Here is a 9,501-nt window from a genome sequence, read left to right as displayed (position 1 = left end):
TACAGGTACAGGAAAATTGAACTGTGTATCTTTGTCACCAAAGGTTACTTATTTTTATTTCATAATAAACAAAGATACTCACTGCCTTAAATTTAGTTACAGTAGATTCATACATATGATTGAATACTTTAATAGGAACTCATACTTAATCTCTGCTGTAGGTTTCTCTGCCTCTTTGGGCTCAATTCCTCATAAAGACTTACGTGACTTGTTTCAAAATCCATTTTCTAATGGACTGCTAATTGGTTTGTGATGTCAATTGCTATACTAATTCCTACTTGCTGCAAAATGTGCTAATTACTTTTGAAAACAATTTCACACTTTACTGAGAGAAGGAAAAGGAAATTATTTTTAGACTCCTTAAAAATAAGAAAAATAAAAAATAAAAAAGAAAACATGGATTGGAATGGTGACTGAAGATTTGGCCATTATAGTCAAAGTGTCAAATGCATCCTAGTGTTGTTTTAATAGTAGCAAGGCCAATTGCCACGAAAAGATTTAAGAAAAAGACTTCAACCTTTGCAATTCAGGTGTAAAATTCCAGGTGCAATAGGTTTAATATACACCTACTTAGTATGTTCAAAACAAAATATTTGTGGATGCAGATATCTGAATATCTGTGCATGCAACCTACTGAGTTTGCATGGACACCTTTTGGTAGCTGGGCCTCTGGTTCACGCTGATCTTGGCTTAAGATTTGTTTTTGCCTCCTTTCTGGGTACCAGATTGGAGTTTAAGAGATGTATAGACTTTACAGACAAACTGAGCTCCTCTAACTGGGTTCATTGTACAAATACTTCAGTTCTCCTTATCTAGCAATGAGTTTCGAGACATACAAGAAGACTTGTAGTGACTGGAGTGAACAGCTCTTGAGGAAGGCTGTGATTCTTGAATCCCAGAAAGCTGGTCTGCAAAGCCAAGAGGGGTAGGTGTGACCCATGCGGATCGGTACTAGGCAGAGGCTGAATAATATGCTAGTTGGAAGTAGTCTCACTTTATTGAAATACCCTATCCAAGGCAAGAACACACTGGAAAGGAAGCATAGTCTGTTACTGGAGCACAGAGATTTGTCTCCATTGTACTGGCATGCTTTAAAAACCTGCTGCAAGCTGTGGCTTTCACAGCTGAGGGCATTTCAGTAGTTGAGTTTAAAGGTGATGAATGTGCAGCTGTGTAGGGCCGATCCTCATCCCACAGGAAAAAGACATTTGTTTGCCCTATGTGACAAAGCGACCATAATCAATGATGTGTGAAATACGATATCCCATGCTCTGTAATAAGTCTTTCATGGAAGCACACTCGGTCTGAAAGATTTGAGTCTTCAGCTGTATTTCAAATGCTGCAAGGCTCAGGTACGTTGAGGTCCGTTATTTATGGCTTGACCCATTGCACAGAAGCCTGCCATGGATTTAGATTTATTCATTGAGTGTTAAATTATCTATAGCAATCCAGGCAATACATAGGCAACCTGATGCATTTCTACTATGTCATCAAAACAATACACTGTATTTAAATTATGCAGCAATAATGACAGAAAACCCTACATTCCTTGAGTAATGCATAGCATATTATGTCTTTCCCTATAACTGATAGCACCGCTGTCAGCTTTGCTACAATATTAAGTCATTTATATTAATTTTTAAATTTGTGTTGTAGTTCTTAAGTGAACTGTACATTTGCCAGATAATATCCAGAACATGAAATGCTATTTAGCAGAAAACAGCAATAAAATTACTGTATAGTTTCCTCTCTCTCTGTGTTTTAATTAGGCAAAGAAAATCTTCTGTGTAAAATATGAAACAATTAATTCTGGCAAGGAGTCAGAGATGAAACATTTAATGACTCGGTTAGATAATCACAAGGAAAAGGCATATGAAGCTGAAAGAAAGAGATAGGTGAAAGCTTCTCTGTAAGCATATAGAAAACTTAAAGGGGAAGTTAACTGAAAAAGAGAGCTAGATGGGTAGAGCCCAGAGGATAAAAGATTGGTTTGAAGAAAAAAAACCCAACAGTTTGGGGTCTTTAGGCTTCTGTTGCTATGGCATTACTCTCTGCATTTAATATATAGAGAGGAGTCCTAACCACAAAAAAAATCCAGTATGCTGTGGCTACAAAGATAAAGGCAGGAACGAACACCTGGCTYCTTCCCTCTCACAGGTGGGGGACTTTAGCCTTACCCTGAGCTCCAAATGGCAACAGATGGGGCATGAGTTCACAGAGGCTGCAGGGTCCTAGAGAAAACAAATCTTTGCAAACAGTCCCTAGAGAAGTAAAGACAGTTAAGAATAAGGCTGAAAAGAAATCTTTGTGTTAGGATTAAAGACCAGGAAAATCAGTGGAAACACTTGCGTTGCCTTCAGTGAACTCAGAAGTACACCCAAAACATTTCATAAAGAATATATTAAAGACACCTAAAAAGCAAGCACATAACTAACTGTGTCTAGCTAACTCTTTGAAGTAAAAGTGTAGAATAATGATTTACACAGAGGAATGAATCACCATTCATCCACTGTTTTTTCCCTCTCTTTCAGGGCTAGTCTTAAGGATGAAAGGGATCATCAGATCACCTCATCTGATCTCCTGTCAATCAGCTATCCCTATTTGAGCTCATAAGTTCCAGCTGATCAGCTAGTATTGTCATGTTGCTCTGATTTAGCTGCTAACTTTGTCCAAAGAACATTTTTCCAGGGAAAAAGAATACAAAGTTTGATCTTTGCTTTCTCATTTGTGTTTTTGAGAAGTCACCTCTGTCTGGAAACTTCCCCATTAATCCTCTCCTGCACTCCAGTCAATCCTATATGCCTTAGGAAAGGTATATATATATCCACCTCACACATCCTAAATACTACAAATATTGAGCTAGCCTTTTTCTCCCAAGGGCACCTTCCAATGCACTTAGTCCTTAGTTCTGTAACAACACACAGGTTTCATCAATGTTACATAATGCACTTCTAGTTGTTYGCAAGCTTGACCTCCTGATTAGCTCATTCCTCTCACCTGCAAAATGAGATACTGCCTGCTCCAGGTGAAGGTGCATTCMGGGTTTAAAAAGTCAGTAAGCCCACAGAAGAAAAAGATTGTAGGTGGAATACAGCTAAGTTTCAGGCTCTGGAAGCATAACCATGTTTTCCTAGATACTTTGGGGAGAAGAATGTGCTTTTCACATCAAGCTCACTTGAAGAAAGTACTCTACAGTATCATGCTGAAGAAAAAGGTAGAGTAAAATGGTGAGGGAGCTGGGGTTTAGGTATTTAAATAAAAATATTATAAGTTTGAATACTTGTAGTAGCTATTGGTTTCTGGAGATGCATGTRATCTAGGTTGTCTAAATGTGAGTGCTGATGTCTTGACCAGGAAATGGTGGAGAGCTTCTGTAGCTAGCTTGTACTTTGTCCTGGGGGAAACTGGAACCTAAATCTTGCTCTTGAAATCCCTTGGAAGTGTTGGTTTAGGAGCTCTTTATATGGTCTCATAAAAATTATCAGTAGGRCTCATCATAAAATACATGTGTGGTTCCTACTGTGCTGAATACAGGAGACTTGTTAYTTTTCTCTGCACTTAAAATGATCATTTTCCTAGAGCATGTTCTAATCTGCTGGTTAGGTTTACTGCAGCTGCATTGGAGTCCTGCTTTCTTTGGATTGTGTGTGTTGGGGGCTAATCCTCTCTCATGAAAGGCACTTATGCCTTTTTATAGAGCTTTAGTTAAGCCTAAAAGGTAGATGTGGCAAAGCTTTTTATTTTATTTTATTTTTTCTTTTAATACAGAAAAGACTCTGTAACTAAAGCCACTTACCTGTGGATGCTCTTGGTGGCCTGTTTAAAGCTCAAGTGTTTTTGTTTTTTGTTTTTTTTTTATTTTTTTTGTTTGTCTCTCTGCATGATTCCAGAACAGTGACTGATAATCTTCAGTGACTTGAGAGGTCCTTAGGCTTTGCCCTGGAAAAAACTTACTCTAATAATAATAGACAATGAAATGAGAATGAGGGGGAATAAGTATATGGGGTTTTTCATTGGTGGTGGTAAGGCTGCTTTAAATTTAGTATATTCTAAGAAGGTATGTTGAAGGTAACTTATTTTCATAAAAGTTGGTCTTATGCCCAGTTTCAGGAAAAAGCTGTGCTAAGCTAAAATGAAAAATAAGAGGTATTGGAGCAGAACAAGGCTGACTGAGTGGAAGAACTTAAATAATATATTCTGGCAGGCAATACTGAGAGTAATGATCTTTGAGTGGGCAACAACCCTGATCACTAAGTGAAGCTGAGTAAATATGTCAATGTTCCATAACACAGGCTTATTTATAAGCATACTGCACAGAGGAGTGAATGTGTTGGATTATGGCTCYTAGACATGAACAAGAAGCTTGGCAGATATAACTATAAAGATRAGGTGCTTATGGCTTGCAGAGCTGCGGGGAAAGAAGTCTTCCTGGACACCTTGTTATCTAGCTCTGTGTGTGGAGGAGTATGCCTGAAGCTCTCCTCACTTCTCTCCATACCGTCTTATAGTTTATCTACGCTGCTGGTCACCAGAGCCGCAGCCATGTATGCAGGTGGATGGAAAGAGAGCATATTTTAGGAGAGTCGAAAGCCCACTCTATTTCACAGGGAATATATAGTAATGGTAGCCCTGTTAAGTGCATGCCTGTGGATTGGGGTGTTGGAGTGTGTGTGTGGTGTTTTTTTTKKTTKKTTTKTTWTTTTTTWAAAGCTGAATGATACAGATGAAGATGAGGAATGCATCCTTCAATAGCAGCTYTTTAAAGTCTCTGGTACTTKTAGACACAGGCTGGAGGTCTCATACAGTGAATAGTTAATGTCTGTGGGTGTTTTTTCATGTTAAAATGAACAGGAAATTAGATGAAATGACCCACACTGTTGCCTCTTAGGGCCAGCACAGGCTTTCTCTGTCTTTGTGTATCACCTCAGAAGGTATTGACAGTCTCTCAGTATTGCATGAAGACTTAATGGCATTTAACAGACTCTTAGTTCTTTGGAAAAGACTGACTTTAAAAATATAACTTGCTGAAGTAAACTGTATGTAAAAGATATCCATCCTATCTGCAAACAAACAATCCTGTATGGAGAAAAAGGTCTTTATCTTCTGTGCATCTCTGATATAACTTTGTAAATGTATTTTTCCTGCATTCAAGAACAATTTTTGTCTGTTCATCTCCAAGTCTCTTTCATCTGGGTCACAAATGATCTRATTATTCAGGTTTGTTTCTCTATTGTCAGGGTCCTAGACCTAACTCTTAAATATACAGTTAGGTTATGTACTACTTAACTCTTCTTCCAGCCTGAAATTCTTGATTTTTTTTATCATGGTGGTTATGCTAAAGGGGTAATGGGAAGAAGAAAGGAGAATGAGGAACAACTGACCTGAAACTTTCTGGAGATAATGTRGAATTACCTCCTAACACCTTAGCACCAGTGACTATATGAAATCTTTTCTATGATGGTCAGGAATTCTGTTTAAAACAATTGTTCCTGTCAATACAGCTGTGCTTCCCCTGTCCCCCTCCCCCAACAAAACCCCCTAAAAAAACCTGTTCAGGTGAGAATAACCACAAACTTTTTCTTTGATTTGAAAAATTTGGCCAATCAACTCTGTTTTTTGAAAAGGCTATCTGTCTTTTCTCATTTTAACCCACTTTCTGGGGAATTCAGGTGCTTGTCTGTGGTGCACTAAACATTGTGACTCAATATTAAGCAATCTAGTAAGATTTATGTTTCARTCTGATCTAAAATGAGTAGACTATTGATGAGAATTGTGAGGCTTTTAAAAAGTAACTATTGGGAGAGGTCAGGATCCCTAGCTACCTGGCAAAAGAATTCATTTTTCATTTAAAAAAAAACCATTTGGACTTACCGAATAACTTCCTGAAGGAGATGGGGTTTTGGCAAGAATTCTTAATCACCTTCTAGTGCACATTTATTCTACATCTGGTTCTTCATAGCAAGSAAGTGGTAAAATAGTTGCCTGTTTTTCAGAAGTAATTGTGGCCTGCCCCTCAGGGACTTCTAGGGAAGTACAGAGAATTACAGCTGTCATTAAACTTGTTGCAGCAATCACAAATAGAAAGCATGGAAAGAGTCTTGCAATTATTTTTGAGGAGATCAAAATGCAGACATACAGGAACACCTCATTCACTTSTAAATTAGAAAGGAGCTGCTCTGCTGCTGAGGAACATGCCAGCATATTTTAGCGGTATGATGAACAGCTTAGAAGCTTCCACTCTAGTGTTACTAACAGTGTCAGCTCTATCTGCATACAGTATTTTWATTCAAACAATAAAGTGACAATGGTGAAGTCTTTAGCAAGCATGAATCAGCGTCWGTGTTTACCCATCAAAAGTTTATTTTCTCCTTCAGAGGCTATTAAGCATTCTCCTACATCATTTGCCATGCAAGATTCTAGTAAGGTGTATAATGTGTGCAAGCCAGGCTGGTGGTGGTGCAGAACGTGGATAATGGATATAGCAACTTACCTTGAACATACCAGCTCTGTTCTTGCTCAGCTGATGGAAGTGGTGTGCTTTGGTAGCCAGATAACTCAAATGTACTATGATACCTTCCCTCTTTGAATACTGCTGCTATGCCACTGGAAGCTAACTTTTTTGTATTATAAATATAGGTTTGGTTTCTGGAGATCGATGTCATCTTTTTGTAAAAAATCTGAATTTCCTGTTCCTGAAAAATGCCATGGACTTCACAGCCTCGGTGCTCCTGTGGTGTGGAGGTCTGGCCCTCAGCTRCTGGAAACTGCTGGCTGAATTGAAGCTGCTATGGGTTTGGTGAATGAAACTGCTGTTCACTGGAGATTCCAAGGAACAAGCTGGGCAGGATGCTGTTTAGGGTTTGATTGTGATGCCAGCAATATCCTGCTCTTTCTTAGAATAGAATGCAGTTATTTTACTCCTTATGAGGGTTTTCTGTTTGTGCCCATCTGGAAAGACCACTACCTTTTCTTATTGGCTCTGGATGGTGACTGGAGATTTGCCATGTTTTTTTTTCCTTCTGTATTTGAGGTTTACCATGCAAGATACGGATCTCACAAAGCGTATGTTGTTTGGGGGAAATAGTGAAATTTTCTCTCACTTCAGCACTGTGGAGTCTAACCCTATTTGAAGCCTTGCTACCAATCATCCGTGTGCTYTGTCTCTACACAGAATTAAAACTTCTCTTAGCTAAACTCTTCATGAAGAGTTTAGTTGATGAGGTAAGTTGCTGTCATCAAAAATCCTGTAGTGTCTTACAAGCAATAAGGAAATGCATCTTCATGTGATGCTTACGYGCACCTTAAGCAGATCTGCTTAGGAAATGAATGCTAAAGTAGTCAAATTAGTACATTTGCAGATAACTGCAGTTCAGAATCACTAATGCCTTTTGTGAGTTATTTCTCAAGAGTAGGGGATTTACTTCTCAACAAAGAAGCACTAGGATAATAGTCATTACTAATCCCCTGGGTGACAGCTAATCTTAAGCCCAGACTTCAACTATATAAGACAATACCTGAACTGAAATAAATCTTTAGATGTAGTGTAGGCAGAAGCTGTGTATTAGAGCAATTTAAAATAGAAGGAGTAATTAATGCTTTTGCCATTTTAAAACCCCTGCATGCCCATTAGTTAATTACCCTCCTGCCTGCTGATATTAAACTTAATGCTGAAGCATTGCATTCWTATCCACAGCTGTCATTTTTGTCTATAAATAAGTTTAATTATGCACACAGAAAATTGTAGGGCATTTACTTTGTGTGTAGAGTACTGAGACTTGATTATTACTTGATTGCACCTAAGAACTCGCTTAGGGTAAATAATTCTGAACACCTAGACCAAAAGCAYGCAACAGTGTTTCTTCAAAAACAAGTATTTTCTTGTACCTCCAGTGATTAAAAGCCTTGGCTGTAACATTTCTGTRCCTTTTTGGTTTTCTTACTACTTTCCAGTTAAAAATTCAGGCTGTATCATCTACTTAAGTTTGCTTTCTAGAAACCTTTACTGTTCACAGAGTGACCTGAGGTGGTTTTCTGTGGCTTCAGTTAGATGCTCTGCTGTCTAATAAGGTAGAAAGTTCCCWCCTGAAGCTTTTCTCATAGTTAATTTGCTTGTAACATCTCTCTGGGTAGATTCCCATGTACTTCACATGAATATTTAATTTTAAGTTTTGCACACTCCTAAAATGCTATTCCTCCAGCATTCCATAAGTCCCATACCTTTTTAGGCCATAACCCACTCTAGTTGGTAAGGTTTCACATCTCATTCTGGYGGGCTTTGGGGACAGTGCTCTAACCCTTGTTCTCCATAGCTTAGGAGTAGCTAAGTCTCAGYGTGCTCCAGCTCTCACTAGTGAGGTTACTGAACCTGTCGTTACTCCTGATTTCCCCCCTCTGCCTTTATGTTCACTGTGATGGGCCTCTAGATAGGCCTAGCATAACAGTCAAGTCTAATGGTGTTCTTAGTGATACAGAAGGGAAGGTGGTTTTGATGTCTTACAGCAGGATTTTGTGTGGTGACATCTCATCTTTAGCTGAGTTGTGGCACTGCTGTAGGTGATCAATGGGAGGGCAGGAAGGATAGTAACAAATTTGGCTTCATTGCTTCTCCTGGCTGTAATTTAATCCCCCAAACATGAGGCCACTAAACTGCTAAGATTAAATGCCATTTGAAAAGAGACTTCTGTAGGAGYACTGAATTTGGGAAGTTTATTGATGCTTCCAGCTAGAGAAGGGACATCTGTTTTGTCTGAGTTATGTGACTCTTCAGGTGGACAAATTCCTGCTGTCCTCRCTGAGCTGCACTGGATCAAAGTGCTATTTTGTCCTAATCAAAGCATAGCCATAGGGTCTCTCTAGCACTATATCCTGACAGCAGCAGTGATGTAAGAGGTTGCTTGAGGAAGGGTAATGATTTGCTTTGAGCAAACCATGGCCACTGTTCTTCAGGTTGGGAAACTTCCTGAGCTGGGAGTGGTTTCTGGCTACTTACAACCCTCAGTGAAGTTGTTTTCACATAACTTTGCATAGTTTTTGGAGGAAACTAGATAACCAGCTTTTATATATATACAAGAATTTGGATATTGTRTCCTAAATGTGAAACTTAGCTGAATTGAGATAGTTAAAAACAAGCCAAACAAGCTTTTTCTTCCCTCTCCCTCACTGTCACAACAGAGAAGGCTAACCAGCTGGAAGCTGGGCAGGGTATGCCAGTCCTGAGGCATCGATCCTGCTACTAAGAATCAACTAGCAAAAAGTAGCTGCTTACTAATGTAGCTATCTGGTAAGTAGTGGGGGCAGGAGTGTTTCTGTGCAGCACGGGAGATCCTGAGAGTCTGCAGTGCAGAAGTCAAGGAGGCTGTTYTTCTTTCCAGGTATCTTTCATTTTCTTGATATGAAACTAGGTTTTTAACTGCAGCTGCTAGAAGCAGAATGATAAACAAGGTTGTAGCTGGGCCTTGGGGCCAAATGTGGGAAAGTACATCCACATCTCCCAGCAGGAAG

This window comes from Rhea americana, unplaced genomic scaffold (assembly GCF_003343005.1).
Source record: "Rhea americana isolate MKP2758 unplaced genomic scaffold, rheAme1 scaffold_57, whole genome shotgun sequence".
In the NCBI taxonomy this organism is placed as follows: domain Eukaryota; kingdom Metazoa; phylum Chordata; class Aves; order Rheiformes; family Rheidae; genus Rhea; species Rhea americana.
Note: the sequence above shows the minus strand (reverse complement) of the source record.